The sequence below is a fragment of the Primulina huaijiensis genome, chromosome 5, assembly GCF_012295235.1.
Source record: "Primulina huaijiensis isolate GDHJ02 chromosome 5, ASM1229523v2, whole genome shotgun sequence".
In the NCBI taxonomy this organism is placed as follows: domain Eukaryota; kingdom Viridiplantae; phylum Streptophyta; class Magnoliopsida; order Lamiales; family Gesneriaceae; genus Primulina; species Primulina huaijiensis.
Genome location: NC_133310.1, coordinates 12,411,911 through 12,432,855, shown reverse-complemented (window position 1 = coordinate 12,432,855; position 20,945 = coordinate 12,411,911). Strand labels below are relative to the sequence as shown.

General features: G+C 35.7%; 1 non-coding gene across 1 annotated transcript; it reads left to right on the top strand.

The window, feature by feature from the left end:
* Positions 1-4,251: 4,251 nt before the first annotated feature.
* LOC140977930 (small nucleolar RNA R71) lies at positions 4,252-4,362 on the top strand. The gene has a single exon (XR_012175495.1). It is a non-coding gene; the product is annotated as a small nucleolar RNA R71 (small nucleolar RNA).
* The last annotated feature ends 16,583 nt before the right edge of the window (positions 4,363-20,945 follow it).

The window sequence follows — 20,945 nt, the reverse complement described above, 5'->3', positions numbered from 1 at the left end:
TTACCAAAAACTAACCTATATGGTGACATCCCTAATGATGTCTTAAATGCAGTTCTATATGCCCATAATGCATCAGTTAATCTTAAAGATCAATCTTTTCGATTTGGATTAACTGTTTTTTCTAAAATTTGTTTTATTTCTCTATTTGCAAGTTCAACTTGACCATTACTTTGAGGATGATATGGGGTAGAAACTTTATGTGTAATGTCATATTTTCTTAACAAAGAAGAAAATGATTTATTTTTAAAATGACTTCTCCCATCACTAATTATTGCTCTAGGTATTCCAAATCGACTAAAAATATTTTCTTTTAAAAATTTTATAACAACTTTATGATCATTAGTTCTACATGCAATTGCTTCAATCCATTTTGAAACATAATCAACAGCGACTAAAATGTACGTATATCCAAAAGATAATGGAAATGGACCCATAAAATCTATCCCCCAACTATCGAATATTTCAATAATTATGATTGGATTTAAAGGCATCATGTTTCGTTTTGAAATTGATCCCATCTTCTGACAGTTTTCACAAGATTTGCAAAATAAATGCGTATCTTTGAATAAAGATGACCAATAAAATCCATATTGTAAGATTTTTGCAGCTGTTTTATTGGATGAAAAATGACCTCCACATGCTTCAGAATCACAAAATTTAATAACATTACTTATTTCAATGTCGGGTATGCATCGTCGAAAAATTTGGTCAGCACAATACTTAAACAAGTAAGGATCATCCCAATAAAATTTTTTAACTTCTATCAAGAATTTATTCTTATCCTGTGAATTCCAATGAGAAGGCATTTTATTTGTCACAATAAAATTTACAATGTTAGCAAACCAGGGCATAATAGTAGCATAAAACAACTGATCATCTAGAAAATTTTCATTTATTGGTATTTCATTATGAGATGATTCAGTCTTTATTCTAGGTAAATGATCGGCTACGACATTTTCTTTTCCTTTTTTATCTTTAATTATAATATCAAATTCTTGTAACAATAAAATCCACCCTATTAATCTTGGCTTAGCATCTTGTTTATTTGATAAATATTTTACGACAGAATGATCAGTGTACACAATAGTAGTAGAACCAATTAAATAAGATCGAAACTTATCTAATGCAAATACTACTGAAAGTAATTCTTTTTCAGTAGTTGAATAATTTATTTGGGCACTATTTAAGGTTCTACTAGCATAATAGATTGCATACGGTTTTCCTTCTTTTCTCTGTCCTAACACAGCTCCTATAGCATAATCACTTGCATCACACATTAATTCAAATGGTAAAGACCAATCTGGAGGTTGTAAAATAGGTGATGTAATTAAAAGATTAATTATTTTTTTAAAAGCATTTTCACATTTCTGAGTCCATTCAAATTGTGTATCTTTTGTTAAAAGATTCGAAATTGGTTTAGATATTATGCTGAAATTTTTTATAAACCTTCTATAAAAACCTGCATGACCCAAGAATGATCGAACTTCTTTGACCGTTTTTGGTGATGTTAAATTAGCAATAACATCAACTTTGGCTTTATCAACTTCAATTCCTTTTTCAGATATCACATGACCTAACACAATCCCAGATTTAACCATATAATGACATTTTTCCCAATTTAAAACAAGATTTTTTTCTTCACATCGTTTTAATACTTCTTCTAGGTTTTTAAGACAATTTTCAAATGAGTTTCCAAAAACAGTTATATCATCCATAAAAACTTCTACAAATTCTTCAATCATATCACTGAAAATACTTAACATGCATCTTTGAAAAGTAGCCGGAGCATTACATAAACCAAATGGCATTCATTTAAATGCAAAAGTTCCGAAAGGATAAGTGAAAGTAGTTTTTTCTTGATCTTCTAATGATATAGGTATTTGATAATACCCCGAATACCCATCAAGAAAACAGTAATAAGAATTTCCTGCTACTTTTTCTAGAATTTGATCTAAAAATGGTAGTGGGAAATGATCTTTTCTAGTTGCATCATTTAATTTTCTATAATCAATACACATACGCCAACTAGATGGAATCCTAGCTTGTAATAACTCTCCCTTTTCATTTTTTATAACAGTGAGGCCTGACTTTTTAGGTACTACTTGTGTTGGACTTACCCATTTACTATCTGAGATTGGATAGATAATTCCAGCGTCTAATAGTTTTAATACTTCATTCTTAACAACTTCTTTCATATGTGGATTTAACCTTCTTTGTGGTTGTTGATATGTTTTAGCATTTTCTTCCAAATGAATTTTATGTGTGCAAATTAAAGGATTTATACCTTTTATATCTTTCAAAGTCCATCCAATTGCATTTTTATATTTCTTAAGTAATTTAATTAAATCTTCTTCTTGATTTGGTAGAAGAGTGGAAGAAATTACAACAGGAAATGTTTTATTTTCACCAAGAAATACATATTTCAATTCGAATGGTAAAACTTTTAATTCAAGTTTTGTATTATCATCTTTTTTAAAATTATTTTCAGACTCAAAACTTTCTATTGAAAAAACTTCAGATTGTTGATTTAAGTTTTCTTCTTGTATATTTTCTTCCATAATTGTTTCAATTTCATTATCATATTCATTTTCATTAATACTTGGTTGTTTACATAAATTGAACACATTAAGTTCTAGAGTCATATTTCCAAAAGACAATTTCATTATTCCATTTCGACAATTAATTAAAGCATTTGAAGTTGCTAGAAATGGTCGTCCCAATATTACTGGAATTTCATTATGTACTTCTATTGGTTGTGTATCCAAAACAATAAAATCTACAGGATATATGAATTTATCAACTTGAACCAACACATCTTCTACAATACCTCTAGGTATTTTGATTGACCTATCCGCCAGTAAGAGAGTAACAGAAGTGGGTTTTAATTCTCCTAAATTAAGTTTTTCATAAACTGAATAAGGAAGTAAATTCACACTTGCTCCCAAATCTAACAAAGCTTTTTTAATTTTATTTTCTCCAATAATACATGAAATTGTTGGACAACCAGGATCTTTATATTTTAAACTAGAATTATTTTGAAGAATAGAACTTACTTGTTCAGCCAAGAATGCTTTCTTCTTCACATGCAATTTTCTCTTCACAGTACATAAGTCTTTTAAAAATTTTGCATATGAAGGTACTTGTTTAATAGCATCTAATAATGGAATATTTATCTTTACTTGTTTAAAAACTTCATAGATATCAGAATCATTTTTTTGTTTTTTATGATTTGTTAATGCATGAGGAAATGGTGGAGGTTTATTTGATTCATTTACTATTTCAGATGATTTATCATTCAACATATTATTTTTAGAATTTAAGGTATCATCATTCTCAAAAGTATCAGGATTATCATCCTTACTCTTTGATTTTAAATGATCCTTGTTTTCATTACTATATGGATCATTAACTATTTTACCACTTCTAAGGGTAATAACAGATTTTATTTGATCAATTTTTTCATTTTTTAATTCTTGATTTTGATTTTTAGGATTAGGTTGAGGTTGAGATGGAAATTTTCCTTTTTCATGAATATTAAGTGCAGATGCAAATTTTGCAAGAGTTTCTTTCAAATCAGTCATAGATTGACTGTTTTGAATATTGATAGATTCTTGCTTTTGGATAAATGCATGAATTACATCTTCAAAGTTTTTTCTTGGAGGTGTAACATAAGGAATATAACCTTGATGATTTTGGTTATTTTGAAAATATTGTTGTGAGGGTTGTGCATTATTATCATTCCTCCAACTAAAATTAGGATGATTTTTCCATCCAGGATTATATGATGTTGAAAAAGGATCTAGTATTGGTTTTTTATAATTGTTAACATAATTTGCTTGTTCATGGAGACATTCTTTAAATGAAGGTAATGTTGGACAATCTTTTGTAGCATGATCATGTGTATCACATATATGACAAACAATTTCTTGAATACTTTTTAATTGACCACTCTTTTTCATTTCTAATGACTCAATTTTTCTTGCTAAAGATGCAAGTTTAGCTTGAATATCTATATCATCTTTAAGATTATAGATACCACCCCCATTTGTTGAATTATTGATTTTAGTTGTTGGTGGTTCTATTGTGCCTATATTATCCCAATTTTGAGCATTTTCTGCTAATGAATCCAAATACTCCATAGCTTCATTTGGGTTTTTATCTTCAAAAGTTCCATTACACATGAATTCTATCATTTGCCTATCTTTAGGTATTAGACCTTCATAAAAGTGAGAAACTATTCTCCATGTTTCAAAACCATGATGTGGGCATGTATTAAGTAATTCTTTATATCTATCCCAACATTGATAAAATGTTTCTCCTTGTTTTTGAGAAAAAGTAGTAATTTGTCTTTTAAAAGAGTTTGTTCTATGGGAAGGAAAAAACTTTTTGAGAAATTGTTGTTGCATTTCTTCCCATGATCTTATTGAACTTGATCTCAAATTTTGTAGCCATGTTTTAGCTTTATCTTTTAAAGAAAAAGGGAAAAGCTTTAATCGAACTATATCCATGCTACAATTTTGATCATTATAAGTGTTACAAACTTCCTCAAATTCTCTTAGATGTAAATATGGATTTTCAGAATCTAAGCCATGAAAATTTGGTAAAAGTTGAATAATTTGAGGTTTAAAGTTGAAATTAGATGCATCAGGAGGAAAAACTAAACAAGATGGGGCACTAGTTCTAATAGGGTTCATATGGTGCCTAAGTGTTCTTAATTGATCATGTTCTTGATTATTATTATTATTATTGTTATTATTGTTATCATTATCTTGATTATTTGAATTATCATCCATGTTTAAATTATTTTCAGATACTCGAATAAGTCTACCACTTTTTTTTCGACTCCAAATACTCATACAAAAAAAAAACAACACAATACTTATAAATAAAACATAATTAACAAATATAAACTTAATTTATACCTCCCGGCAACGGCGCCAAATACTTGCTACTACTTAAATTATAATTCACCAAAGTGTAGGTTGTCTGCAAGTAATATATTTCGTAAGTACGAGATCGATCCACAGAGAGGTTATTTTAAGTTTAAATTTATTAATTTATAGATTACCAAATGCAAGAACGAAGTTTACAAATTATAAATTTTGTCAAGGCTCGAGGATTTANATATAATTATATAAATATATAACTGCATAAAATAAATGTTAAATTAAATCATTATATTTTATTTAGAACAACCGGCAGAGCCACGATATTGCCTAAATGAAATATATGATTTAATAAGTTAGTTGCGGGAAAGTAAAAGTTAGATGCGGAAAGTAAAATTTAGTTGCGATAAAGTAAATGTTAGATGTGGAAAGTAAAAGTTAGTTGCGATAAAGTAAAAGTTACATGCGGAAAGTAAAAGTTAGTTGCGATAAAGTAAAAGTTAGATTGTTAGATATCATAATATTTCATTTAGAACAACCGGCAGAGCCACGCTATCGCAACTAAATTTTATTGTATGTATGTATAATATAACAATAATAATTGATGAAATATTTATTGTATCAAAATTAAACAACAAATCAAGATAACCACTTAAATGGTATCAAGCATTTGATGTAAATTGATAACAACAAATAATTCATTTTTATACCTACAATAAAAATAAATTAGCAAAATAAAAAGAAATAAAGAAAGAATATACAAAATATAAACAATCTTACTTCACCAAGAATTCATCCTCTTCACCTTGACATAATAGATTTAGCTTTCCATGAACTTACTTTTGATCAAAACTAAAAACATCACTCATAATTTGGAAAATGAAAAATATATTGGAACTTAGAACTTTTATACACACTCACACTATATTTTACAATGAGATAGAAGATTCTCAAGCTAGCACAAGGCCTCTATTTATAGGCCAAATGAGAGAAAGGGTCAAAAATTCTATTAATGCAATGTAGTAGTAATAGTAGTCTTTGTCTCCTCCAACTTCAATTTCATGCCCCTTCTTTCAATGCTTTGTTCCATGACTTTAATCATCGAATTTGACTTAGCTCAAAACAGCAAACATGTGGGGAATTGTCTGTAGATGAATTTGGACACTTGGTTCACCTCATTTGGTTAAATATTGAAATAGTTATGATTTTTTTTACTATATGCTGGTCATGGTGAAAGTAAATTTGTCCTCCTTTTGATATTTTCACAATTTGATCATCTTAACCACCTTTTTAGGCAATCATGTCTTCTTCAAAGTTGTAGATAATTTCTCAAGAATTCCAAAAATATTTGAATCACTTCCATTTGAATTTTCTAGCTTGAGTTATCATTATTTTACCAACACGTAGAAAACCTGAAAATAAAACATATTTAGTAAGACATTTAAATATAAACACACAATACTAAAATAACATAATTTTAATGAAACTTAAATTTTAAAATTTAGGTTTTAACATATAATAAATTATTAATTTTAAGTTTCACCAGCTTCACGTCTCGACTCTTTCTTTGGCCTAGCACTGATTTTCTCTTCCAAGCTCGTCCGCCAAGTGGATGTCAACGACTCCCTATGCACATCACGTTCACCTCTTCGACCTATTCCTCTATTCTCCCCACATCGCCTATCATCATTCCGATCCAAATGCAATGCTCTGTTCCCTCCAAATCTATTACCTTGCCTATTCTCATCACCCTGCCTATCATACATCTCCTTTTCTTCACACCTCCTATACATCTCACGTAGACGCTCAAACTCTTTCTCCCACATTCTATCCAACCCTCCTAACAATGTTTGAAATTGACGTTCGTCGATCATTATACCAGCAAGAAAAAGTTAGTACAAAAACAATAAAGAATGAAGTTCCTCACCACGAATCCTCACTGGTCACTCCAATAAAAAAAATCACTTGATCCTCTTTTTTTTTCTCTATAATTTTTTTTTTGTCCTCACTACAAAACCTTGCACGTCACTCCAAGAAATAAACGCTCTCCCTCAAGTATTTCACTCAATTTTGAGAATTCTATCGTAGGGTATGCTTTCAGGCTTTGTAGCTTGTGTGCATCAAACTCACAAGTTCAAACTTCACGACACTTGCAGACTGACTGACTTACACGGACTGGCGTAAAACAAGAATTTGAATATTTTTTTTAGATTGTGAGTGTCACTTGAATATGACTCACAATAGATATAAGAACAAGATCAAATGCTAAATAATAGCATTTTTTTATTGTGAGAGACTTGAATATGACTCACAATAGATATAAGAACAAGATGAAATGCTAAATAATAGCACAATTTTTTTCATTTATTGTGAGAGACACTTGAATATGACTCCCACAAGAGGATAGAACAAGATGAAATGCTAAATAATGAGAGACTCTTGAATATGACTCCCACAAGAGAATAGAGCAAAATACCAAAACCAATCTATGGCAAAATTTTGGAATTTTGGTACTCTTTTTTTTTTTTTTTTGGGATTGCACAAAGATGGATGTGCAAACTCGAAAAGAAATAAAAAATCAGAAATTGTGAGAATGGAACGATGAAGAACGATAGGATAAACAGATCTGATAACAAACGAAGGATAAACACAGATCTGAAAGTTAAAAAGGATAAACTTACTTGAATCAAAGGAACATAAAGCTATGATACCAAATTGATATGAATCCACGTACGAACGAATAGCAAACACGATTATTTCGAACCGCGCTCCACTACAACAAAAATGGCGTTTCGCAGCGCGCAAATTCCCTCTCCGCTGCGCACATTGCACGCTGTACCATTGCAAGCTGTTGAAATTTCAAGATTACCCGCGGCGTACATGTGCACGCTGTTAATACTATTATCCGCGGCGTGCATATGTACGTCGTTAATACAATTATCCGCAGCGTGTAATGTACGACGCTAATGTAAAATGTAAAATCTACAATTAGCGACGGTTTTTGACAAAGTCGTCGCTAATTAGCGACAATTTAAAACCTTTCGCTACTTTTAGCGAGAGTTTTAAACTGTCGTTAATTCTAGATCAGCGACGGCTATAAAACCGTCGCTAAAATTAGCGACGGTTTCTTAACTGTCGCTAATTAATGACGGTATACATAATCCATCGCTAATATTTTCGTTAAAATAAAAAAAATTTCTTTTATAATTTAATAAATTTATAAAAAAAATTTAGTTACTATGCTAAATGATCAGAGACGGTTTTATTCAAACCGTCGCTATTTAGCGACAGTTTACACAAAACCGACGCTAATGTATTTTGCAGCGTGCCAATTTTCATGCCGTAAATTATTATATTGACGGTGTACGATTAATGTACGCTGTTATTAGTCTGGACACGAATTTTTTTTAAAATGTTTTACTATTAACAGCGCACATAAATATGCACGTTGTTAATAATACTATTAACAACGTGCTTTTACTGCACACTATCGTTTATATATTTTATTAACAGCACACATAAATGCAAGCTGCAGATATTACTATCCGCAGCGTGCTTTTAATGCACGACATTATTGCTGTCAAGTGCAACAATATTAACAGCGCACATATGGGTGAACGCCGTTAAAAGAAATATTCGCAGCGTGCTTTTACTGCACGCTGTTGATGACGTGCTTCGAAAAATCAATTTTTTTTGTAGTGCCCTCAATTCAATAAAGCTAAAAGGATTCATGTTGTGTCCCGATCTTTTGAATCAAGTGTGTGCGTGATTTTCACCTCTAAACTATGAAAAGTTTAGCAACAAATAATCACAAAGAAACAATTGAAAAACTCGAACGAACCTTCAAAGAACAAGCCTAAGACAATCCGCACAAGAAAGATCGACAAACGCCACAAAGTATAAACTTTGATAAGTTTGATTTTTGAAAACAAAGCAAAAGATTTAATTGTTTGAGAGAATACTCAAGAAAAATGTATTCTATCAATCATCAATAATCTATCTAAAAAAATGTTCAAATTCGCCGAAATATACATCAACAATCAAAAGGTTATCAAAAAGATAATTTAGCTAACAAATATTGCGCCAAATCTTGGCCAGATATCATAGGACACGGACACCGTGTAGGGGTCTGGAGTGGGGTCTGTGTAGGCACTGTAGTTCTCATCCTCGAATGTAGTTGACACGGACCCCGTGTATGTGTCCGGGGTAGGGTCCGTGTAGACACTGTATTTCTCGTCCTCGAGTGTAATGGACATGGACCCCGTGTATAGGTCCGGAGTGGGGTCCGTGTAGGCACTAGATTTCTCTTTCTTTGAAAGATAATTGACACGGACCCCGGGTACTGGTCCGAGGTGGGGTCCGTGTAGACACTGTAATCTTCATTCTTTGCAAAGTAATGGTATTCGGAGATCTTCTTCAATTATTGCTTGAATAATGTTTTTTTGGCCCCCAAACGTACTCCCCTGCATCACGAACCCTTCGGAACTTTGCACCTTGCTCATAAACCCTTCTTTATTGCGCATTACTCCTTGTAGTGCCTCTTTGAATTTCTTTAGTCGTCCTTTCGTGATTGGTCCCTGCGGAAACTCTAATGGATCCCATGCTTTTCTCAGAGCTTGGCCTACGATGGTCACATCATCCTCCCCTTCTTGAAAAGGATTTGTCCTCAAATTTTGTTCATCACCTACATCAAACAATGAGAGATCACTAACATTAAAAGTATAACTCACGTTATACACACCTAACAGATCAAGTTTGTAGGCGTTGTGATTAATCCTTTCGAGGACTTGAAATGGTCCATCACTCCTCGATAGTAGCTTTGAACGTCGATTCTCAAGAAACCTTTCCTTTCTCAAGTTTAGCCACAACCAATCACCTTTTTTAAATACCACCTTCTTCTTCCTCTTGTTGGCTTGCTTGGCATATTCCTCATTCATTTTCTCAATGTTGGCCTTGGCTTTTTCATGCAAACTCCTAACAAATTCAGCCTTCTTCTTACCATCCACATTTAACCTTTCACTCACGGTTAAAAACATCAAATCCAGCGGAGTTAAAGGATTAAAACCATCCACAATCTCAAATGGCAAATAAATGGTCGTAGAATGCATGCAACGATTAAAAGCAAACTCAACAAATGACAAACAATCTTCCCAATTCTTTAAGTTCTTTTTAAGAATAGCACGCAAAAGTGTCCCTAAAGTTCTGTTAACCACTACAGTTTGTCCATCCGTATGAGGAAGACACGTGGTAGAAAACAACAATTTTGTGCCAAGTTTAGCCCACAATTTTTTCCAAAAGTAACTCAAGAATTTAACATCACGATCAGAAACAATAGTCCTAGGCATACCATGCAACCTAACGACTTCTCTAAGGAACAAATCCGCAATATTTAATCTCACCCCTTCTTAGTCCTAGGCAACCACAAAACAAGGTCCATAGAAATATAAACCCAAGGTTCACTAGGGACAGGAAGTGATGTATACAATCTATGTGGTTGTGCCCTAGACTTAGCTTGCCTATAAGTTATGCACTTATCACACACAAGCTCAACATCACTTTTCATATGTGGCCAATAGAAATGTTCATGCAAAGCACTCAAAGTTTTTGCCACACCAAAGTGTTCCATCAAACCACCCCCATGTGCCTCCCTAACAAGTAATTCCCGAATGGATGATTTAGGGATACACAATCTATCTTCTCTAAACAAGAAACCATTATGCAAATAGAATTTTTCATGTGGACCTTGCATACAAATTTCAAACACACTCTTAAAATCCTCATCTAGCACATACAACTCCTTCACATGCTCAAACCCCAAAATTTTAGACTCCAAGGTGTAACGTCCGAAAAATCAGTTCTCGTAAACCGCATGCATGCAAAATTATTTTAATTGCTTAAATTGTTTTATTTAATTGTTTTTAAATACTTGCATGATATTTATTATATGATTAAATGTATAATTGCATGATTATATGATAATATGACATGATTACATGAAATAAGGATTTTACCCGAATATCAGTGGTTGGTCGAGGACGGAAGAACGGAGACGATTAAGGTGTTAAAGTTTTAAAAGCTAAATTTTATTTAAGTCAAGAAAATATTTATTTTTAAATATTTTAAGAATTATTGTTTTTTATTGTCAAATTTAAAGTAATTGGAGGGATCAAGGAATTTTATGTATTTTATAAGGGGATTGTTGAAAAGATGTATTTTTAAATCTTTTAATTTAACATCTAATGATTTAATTAAGCCCATTAATTGAATGATTAGAAACCTTTTTAATTTTTTTTAAAAAGAGTTTACACACACCTAAAACACCAACACACATACACACCGAAACCCACACACCCAACACACGAATTTAAAAGAAATAGGAGAGCTTTGGTCGAAACTTGAAGGGTTTTGGAAGGAGGAAAGTTTTGATTTTTTTTCTCGTTCGTTCTGCGACTTTCTTCCTCGTTTTTCCTTCCAACAACGATCACCCAACTCTCGGGTATCCTAAAGTGGGTTTTTGGAGGGGTTTTGACGAGAGAGAAGGGTTAAAAAGATAGAAATCGTCCTCCGTTCGTCATCGACTTCCACCGCTACGATATTCATATTTCGAGCGTTTTAAACGCAAAGGCACGTTTCCTAAACTCTTTTAACATCATACAAATCATAATATGCTTGATTTAATTTTTTATGCATGAAAAATATGTTGGTTTGATTATTTTACGGTAAGTTATGTATTTTCAAAGTTTTAACGATTTCGCGTTTATTTTGAAAACGTTTTTGAATCCGACGGACACGCTACCAAAACATGATAAAATATGAATGATTATAGCCAAAACATGTCAATATAATTGTGGAAATAAAGCTGGAACCGTAGGATTTATTTTGAAAAAGAAAACAAAAGAAACCGTGAGTTTTGTGTTTTGTGTTTTGTGTGCATATTGTGGCTCAAGGGGTTCGGTCCTTAGGCCTGGGGCTTAGGGGTTCGATCAGGTTGGGTCAAGGTCAGGGGTGGTCTCTGTCTAGGGCTGGGTTTGTCTTAGGGTGGCTAGTGTTCGAGTTATAAGCTTGGGGAAGGAGTCCACCCGAAGTGGGACTCCTCCCATATTCACGCGCAGTGTTGTTCGGGGAAGAAGAAGGGGCTCGCAGCTCGGTCTGGGGGCAAGCTAGGTGGTTCATCAGGGTCTTAGGATGGTAAGAAAGGGTCGGGCTAGGGGCTGGAACGGATGGGCTAGCTGCTGGTTTGAGGAACATGAGGGAAGCGCTGGCAGAGAGGGGTTACGCGCGAGGCTGGTGCTGTCCTTGGTTCAGAAGCTTCGAGCTTGGGTTCTGGTGGCTGGGCTGGTCTAGTCTAGGTCAAGGCATGGTCCAGGGTTGGTTAGGGTCGTGTGGGTTCACTGGTTAAGGGGCTGGAAGAGTCCTGGTGTCTCTAGAATTCATGGGCTTGTGATGCAACAGCGCACAGATTTTGGTGCTTCGGTCCAGCGAGTTTGAGCGACTTGGGGGCTGGTTCCTTGGGTTGGGCATGGTCAAGAGGGTGCCTAGATTTGTTGGCTAGGGTTTGGCTTGAGGTGGCTTGGGCGTGGCTCGAGTAAATTGGGAGATGGCTCGGGTGGTTCGATAACGTGTCAATTTCCAAAATTAAAGAACCAAAATTAAATCCAGGGGTCCACGGGTGTGGCACATGACTTGGAAGGGTAGAATAAATACTAAAAATGTTATGTTTAAAATTTGGGATCAAAATATCGAGTTTTGGATTTATTCGGGATTTTATCGTTGCACGAAACACTAATTAAAAAATTAATCGAAAAGCCTAGTTTTAAGCTTCATAAAATTATGAAAAAATTATATTTAATCTTAAATAATTATTTAGAATAATCTCATGTCATTAAAAGTAAGAAAAAGATAAATTTGAGAATTTTTACGTCCATATGTCGAGTAATTCAACGCTGCTCCATTAAGCTTCTCACTAAAGTATGCTACATGACGTCCTCCCTGCGTCAACACTCCACCAATACCTATACCTGAAGCATCACATTCAATCTCAAAAGTATTAGAAAAATCTGGTAAAACACGTAAAGGAGAATTAATTAATTTTTGCTTAATAGTATTAAAGGACTTATCTTGCTCCTCGCCCCAATGGAATGGAACGTTCTTCTTGATTACTGCTGTCATCGGTGCTGTCAGTGTGCTAAAATCCTTTACAAACCTCTGTAGAAGCTTGCAAGACCATGAAAACTTCGGAATTGACCAACAGTAGTAGGCGCTGGCCAATCTCGAATAGCACTTACCTTGTCCTCATCCACTTGTATCCCCTGTGAGCTTACCACAAAGCCAAGAAAGACAAGTTTGCTTGTACAAAAATCACATTTCTTTAAGTGAGCATATAAATTTTCAGCCCTTAGTGTGGTTAGAACAAGTCTCAAATGATTAACATGCTCATCCAAGTTTTTGCTACACACAAGGATATCATCAAAATAAACCACAACAAACTTCCCTATGTAAGCACGCAAAACATAATTCATCAACCCCATAAAGGTACTAGGAGCGTTAATAAAGCCAAAAGGCATGACCATCCACTCATATAACCCGTGTTTGGTATTAAAAGCCGATTTCCACTCATCACCTTCCCTCATTCTTATTTGGTGATACCTGAAAGGGGATCGGTTACGGTGACCGGAAACGCAACGGAAGCACAAAAATTTTGATTTTAGCATAAAATTTTCGGCCACCAACATTCTTGTGTAGCAAATACAATAAACACAAAATGACATTCATAGTGTGTTAAGAAATGTACCTATCAATCACAAAGATTGATGTATGGCTCAAACTAAGGTGTAAACACCTTAGCTCTTCAATGGTAGAAACTATCTTCCAGCTTCCTTTGAGCACTCCTTGTTCTACTATTAAGCCCACCACCAACTAGGTAGATCCCCTCTTAATTTGCACTAGAAAACTAAGAGTATTTTTCAATGAGAAGAATTTTCTTTCCTCAACACTTGAAGAAAAAAATGAGAGGAAAAACATGGAGAGAACAAGAGCAAATTTTCGGCCATTGCATCTTGGAGTGGAGGGGAGAATAATTTAATTTTCTTGTCTTGGTTGTGAGAAAGGCAAAAAGCAAAAGGTGCATGCCTTGTATTATTTTAATAAAAAGTAATACACAACCTTCCACCTCCCAAGCATGCTTTGTTATTTGATTTTTAACAATTAAAAATCCATGGACTTAATTTTAATTATCTCAAACATATTTGAGACTAATTAAACATTACTTGAATTTACCCAAGTCCCACTAGTTAAATAATTATTTTAATTGATCTCTACAAGACTCAATATGATTTAATTAATCCAACACTTGAATAATTTAATTATTTAGACTCTACTAGGTCCACTATTGTTTAACTAATTCAACACTTGAATTAATTTAATTTAGTCCATAATAATGTTTATGAAAATCACAATTTTCAAATACATTATTCACTTGGCCAAACTTTTAATTTAGGAACACTTCCAAAAATAAAATTTATATTTCTCTCATAGCAGTCATACTTCTATTTTTCCTTACGCCTATAAACTCATTTATAAGCCGTTCAACACATTGAACTATTTTACTTTTCAAAGGGATCTAGAAAGTAATTTTCCTTACGCTTATAAACTCCTTTATAAGCCGTTCAACACATTGAACTATTTTACTTCTCAACGGGATCTAGAAAGCTAGTACTTGTGTGGCCCTCAATGGTTCATTGATACAACTAGCCGTGGGTTCACATCTCCATGTGATTCGGACTAAACATGTCCTTATATGAGCATACCCCAATTGCTCCATTCTTATTTATCAACTCCTTGATAATAAGAACGTCAGAACTCAAGTCTGATAGTACCCAACCAATCATGTTAAACGCCTAGCAGCATCGCTTACATGATTCCCTAGGTATCAAATGATAGTGCCTGCAAGAACCATTCAATTATGGTTAGCGTACAGTACGGTCCCTTCAACTCATATATCCCGACCGATTCGACAACCATTGGTATATCGAGAGTTGTCAATGAATCGATACTATGTGTCATGTCGTAGTTGCATCGATGGTGTAATCTATGAAACCCCTTTCATAATTACCACCATACTCTGATCAGAGATTTCAAACTACATATACATGAAAAACACATAGGATATCCATACCCGTAGGTAAGCGGTGAATCCCCGACTACAATGCATCGACTCCTATATGTTTCGACAGAACACCCAACCTTGCCACCTGATGACCCCATGAGAGTCGGTAAACAAGTCAAAGTGTAATTCTAGCACATAGAGTCTCAATGTTGTCCCGGGTCATAAGGACTAATGGTGTACAACCATAAACTAGGACTTTTCCACTCGATAAGTGAGAACCACTTGGAAAGTCCTTTAATGGAGGGTTGTTCAGTGCACTCTACCAGGAGCACCTATCTGCATGCTCGGACATCACAATGTCCCCTACCAATGAAACATGGTACTCACATCGCAGATACTAGTCTCAAGCTCGAGCGGCCTATATCCTTCTTAGCGGCGGCTGAATCGACTAGGAACCGTTTAGAATATACAGTATTCCAAATATGAGTTTCATGATACTCATCATATGAGCATCTCATATTCTTTCTACTATTTGTATATTCAAGGGCTTTATCTATGCAACTAGCATGGGTATACAGATAAAGATGTGCCAAAACAATAATTTCAAATATTATTAAAATAAAGATTGCTTATACATAGAGTTTCATTGTGAACACTCGGCCAACACTTGGCTCGACGTGCACCTACTCTAACAATCTCCCACTTGCACTAGAGCCAACTACCCATATACTTCAAACCAATTGATTCGCGATGCATCTCGAATAATGGTTCAGGTAAAGGCTTAGCTAGTGGATCAGCAACATTATCTGCGGAGCCGACTTAGTCGATAGACACTTCTCTTTCCACAATCTCTCCGAGGATGTGGTACTTTCTCAATACTTGTTTGGATTTCTGATGAGACCTTGGCTCCTTTGCCTGAGCTATGGCTCCCGTGTTTCACAAAACACCGGGATAGGAGCAACTCCATTAGGAATGACGTCCAACGCTTGGACGAAATTCCTTATCCAAACAGCCTCCTTTGCTGCATCCGATGCAGCAATGTATTCGGCCTCAGTGGTGGAATCCGCAGTACTGTCTCGCTTGGAACTCTTCCAAGAGACAGCAGCACCAATGAGCATGAATACGAACCTAGAGGTTGACTTTGAGTCATCGATATCGCTTTGGAAGCTAGAGTCGGTATAGCCTTCCAATTTCAGTTCTCCACCCCATAGACCAATAACAACTTACTGGTCCTTCTCAATTACTTGAGGATGTCTTTCACAGTTTTCAAGTGTGGAAGACCAGGGTTCGATTGATATCTATACACTACACTTAGTGCTAAAACCACGTCAGGACGTGTAGATATCATCCCATACATGATGCTACCAATCGCAGATGCATAAGGAATGCTCGTCATCGCCGCTATCTCTGCATCCGTCTTGGGAGACATAGACATGGATAGGGACACGCCATGACACATTGGTAGATGTCCTCTCTAGGACTCATCCATCGAGAACCGCTTCACGATGGTATCATGTATGTGGACTGGGTGAGACCAAGCAATCTTCTTGAACTATCTCTATAGATCTGTATTCCCAATATAAAAGATGCTTCACCCAAGTCCTGCATCAAGAACTTACTCGCTAACCATATCTTAGTTGACTGCAACATTCCTACATCATTCCCAATGAGTAGAATGTCATCAACATAAAGCACAAGGAATGTCACCACACTCCCACTGACCTTCTTATACACACAGGGTTCCTCAGGATTCTTAGTAAAACCAAACTCTTTGATTGTATTATCGAATATGAGGTTCCAACTCCTAGATGCCTGCTTTAGACCATAAATAGATCTCTGAAGTTTGCATACCATATGCTCACTTCCGATAGATGTAAACCTTTCAGGTTGAGACATGTAAATCACTTTCTTAAAATCCCTATTAAGAAAGACTGTCTTGACATCCATCTGCCATATCTCATGGTCATACCATGCAGCCATGGCTAGCAATATCCTTATAGACTTGAACATTGCAATTGGAGAAAAGGTTTCCTCAAAGTCAACTCCTTGTCTTTGAGTATATCCTTTTGCCACCAATCGCTCCTTGAAGGTCAATACCTTCCCATCCGCCCCAAGTCCCTATGGGAACCGTTCCCTCAGGTGGATCCATAAGATCCCACACTTGGTTCGAATGCATGGAATTCATCTCAGATTCCATTGCTTCAAGCCACTTGGATGAATCGGCATCAGATAACGCTTCCTTGAAGGTCCTTGGATCACATCCATGGATAGGCTCATCATGGCCCTCTTCAAGAAGCAGACCATACCTCATAGGTGGTCTCGAGACTCTCTCGTATCTTCTAGGAGCTTGTATCTCCTCTCTTGGCTCTTCGGGTGTGGGTTCTACAATTGTGGGTGTCTCTCGAACCTCTTCGAGTTCTATCATCTCCCCTTTTCTATCCAATAGAAATTCCTTTTCCAAAAAGGTTGCATTCTTAGAAACAAACACCTTTGTTTCTTGGGGATGATAGAAACAATATCCAACTTAATTCCTTGGATATCCCACAAAGTTACATAAAATGGATCAACAATCCAATTTTATCTCCCACTACCTGCTTCACATAAGCAGGGCCCCCATATTCTAAGACAAGAATATTTGGGAGACTTACCCATCCATATCTCATATGGTGTCTGCCTTTAAATGGACATTTAGTGGAATATCTTTCAATTTTAAGTTATAGAGATCGTCTTCAAGTTCACCAGTACCAATCAAACATTCATTCTTGTAAATATTGCAAACACCTTTGCCAAATAAACAAGAATATCCATCTTTATCAACATAGAAATGGAAACAATGTTTTCTTACCAAATCAGGTGCAAACAAAACATCTCTTAAAAATTAACTTAAAATCATCGTTCAACAATAAGTAAACATCTTCCAAGCCTTGGCAGCAACTCTTGCCCCATTGCCCATCCTCAAGAAGGTCTCACCTTCCTTGAGCCTCCTACTTCTTCCCATCACCTGCAACTCATTACAGAGATGTGAGCCACAGCCGGTATCTAATACCCAAGAAGTAGAGTTAATTGAAATGTTTACTTTGATAAAGAACATACCATTTCCAGAACCCTTCTGGGCGAGATATTCCCAACAATTACGCCTCCAATGTCCAGGCTTCTTGCAGTGATGACATACATCAGCAGTCTTGTCAGCCTTAACTGGTGTGGCTGCCACAACGGGATTCGGAGATTGCCTCATCAAGGGCACGTTCTTCTTGGGACGTTGGAAAGAACGCTTCTTTCCGTTTCCATGTGGATCAATCTTCGTACCAGATGAAGAACCCACATAAAGAACCGACTTCTCTTTCTTGATGGTTGATTCAAACGTAACAAGCATATTCACCAACTCCTCAAAGGTCGGCTCTAGCTTGTTCATGTTGAAATTCACCACAAAAGGATCAAATGAGCTAGGCAGTGATAAGAGTAACACGTCAGTGGTCAACTCCGAAGGCAAAATCAGATCCATGCCAACGAGCTTGTCCACGAGCCCAATCATCTTTAGGCCATGCTCATGGACCGAGGCCCCATCTCGCATGCGCAAAGTGATCAGCTCCTTGACGGTTGCATGCCTAAGAGGCCGTGTCTGCTCACCAAAGAGCTCCTTGAGATGCAAATGAATGTCAGCAGCACTCTTTGCATCCTCAAAACGCCTCTGCAGCTCATCATTCATAGAAGTCAGCATATAACACCTGGCTTTCAAGTCATGGTCACACCATTCCTTGTAAGTCTGCAATTCCTCAGGAGTGCAGTCAGTCGGAGCCTCAACAGGGGGCGACTCAGTAAGTGTATATGCTATCCTTTCCGAATTCAAGACGATTTTTAGGTTTCTTAGCCAAGTGAGGTAATTAGGTCCGGTTAACATGTGTTTGTCGAGTATTGCAGATATCGGATTGCGAATCGAAGACATTGTCAATTTGTACTGAAAAGTGAAAACAGATAAATGTTGATGACTATTTCAAAATATTTAGTAAGATATAAAGTATGGACTTTTACTTTATAAATATTCGCTCCCACTGTTTTGACATCTTTCACTACCCTCTAGTGAAAACGGGAAACTCCTTTCCTCAGTAGGTACGTAAGGTCCAACTAGCGAATTATGATCCCGAATAATATCAGCCAATCACAATTCCTAAAAGGTAGTTTCCAATTGCATCTCCATGCAACCCTCTACGTAAACTTTTGTCTCACGTTTGATTAGGACCCAATAATATGACGTCGTTCATCTTCACGTGTCAAGCCTAACCCATCGATATTGAACCTTAATGGACGGTCGCCATGAGTTCCCTCAATAATATGAGCCGAAATCATGGGAGTTCCACGTAGTTCACATCACCATGTCAATGGATGTCACAGCTTTCCGGCACCCAAGGCCCCCCCAATAATATGAGCCGAGCCCCGAGCACGGGTAGCGTTCATCATGCACCCATTGTCGATGGAAGACATGGAAATTATAAACAAATTTATAATTCCCCTTTTCGGGCTTGATATTAATTTTGAATCTTATTCAAAATGAGGGTTTTTAATTTTGAAAGGTCTCATCATTAATTTTATTTAAAAGCTCGCCATGTTTGATCGTATGTTTGCCGGATTCATGCAACTTTGTTATTATCATAATAATAACGCACATACTCATTATTTATAACATATCATGCATATATTATAAACAGTAAACAAAACAAGGATGATCAATCGCCCCAAAACTAATGGCCCGTGTGAGCTAAACACGGGCCTAGGTCCAATCCTAGGGAAATGCATGGGATGCAAATGCAACTATTACATTAGCTTCCAATATTTACATGTCTTCGATCTTCATAATCATCATGGCCACCATCTTCCAATCTTGATCATCCACTATACTAATATTTACAAATAAATATCCATGGCAAATAGGGATACATCTCATGGGGTGGGAACGGGCCATAAACCAAGCCCACTTTATAAATTTGATAATTATTACAATCATTCAACACAAAATATCCTAGCATACACCTAGCAAATTGGGCTTGGGCTTTTGATCATTCTTCATGCATAATATCACATATCATACACCATCAATTAATTATCACAATAATTAATTGATCCAATATCATATATCTTGATCCAATCACTAACCGCCACGATTATAAATTAAATTAACAAAGTATACAAACACCTTTGTCTACTTTCTAATTAATTTATTTATAACCGAATTTCTTGTAAATCAAAATTTATTATAAATAATTAAAGTCCAACTTAAATTATTTATTTCATGAGAAAATATTTGCAACTTTTGTAATTTTAAACTTAAGGGCCCAAAAACTTATTTTCCAACAAAATATTTTCGGCCCATTTAAAATTCACAAATATGTTAGCCATCCAATGGCCCAACAACTCAAGGCCCATGACACTTTGATATTTCAAAACACCTTTTGAAAACCCTAGTCGTCATCGCCGTCGCCGGATTCCGGCCAACATGCCAAATTTTTTTTTTATTTTAAAAGTGGGACATTTCGGACAGCCCCTCGGGCTGCCCTTGCTGCCCGAAATGGGCAGCCCCTCGGGTAGCCCGGGCTGCTCGAAACGGGCAGCATGTTGCTGCCCGAAATCATGCAAAAATTTGGCCTTGATTCGATGCAAAATTTTATCTCATGCGGTTAGAAATAAACCTCAACATAATATTATGTATTTACTACACCAAAATCGTAACCATAGCTCAGATACCACTTGAAAGGGGATCGGTTACGGTGACCAGAAACACAACGAAAGCACAAAAATTTTGATTTTAGCATAAAATTTTCGGCCACCAACATTCTTGTGTAGCAAATACAATAAACACAAAATGACACTTGAAGAAAAAAATGAGAGGAAAAACTTGGAGAGAACAAGAGCAAATTTTCGGCCATTGCATCTTGGAGTGGAGGGGAGAATAATTTAATTTT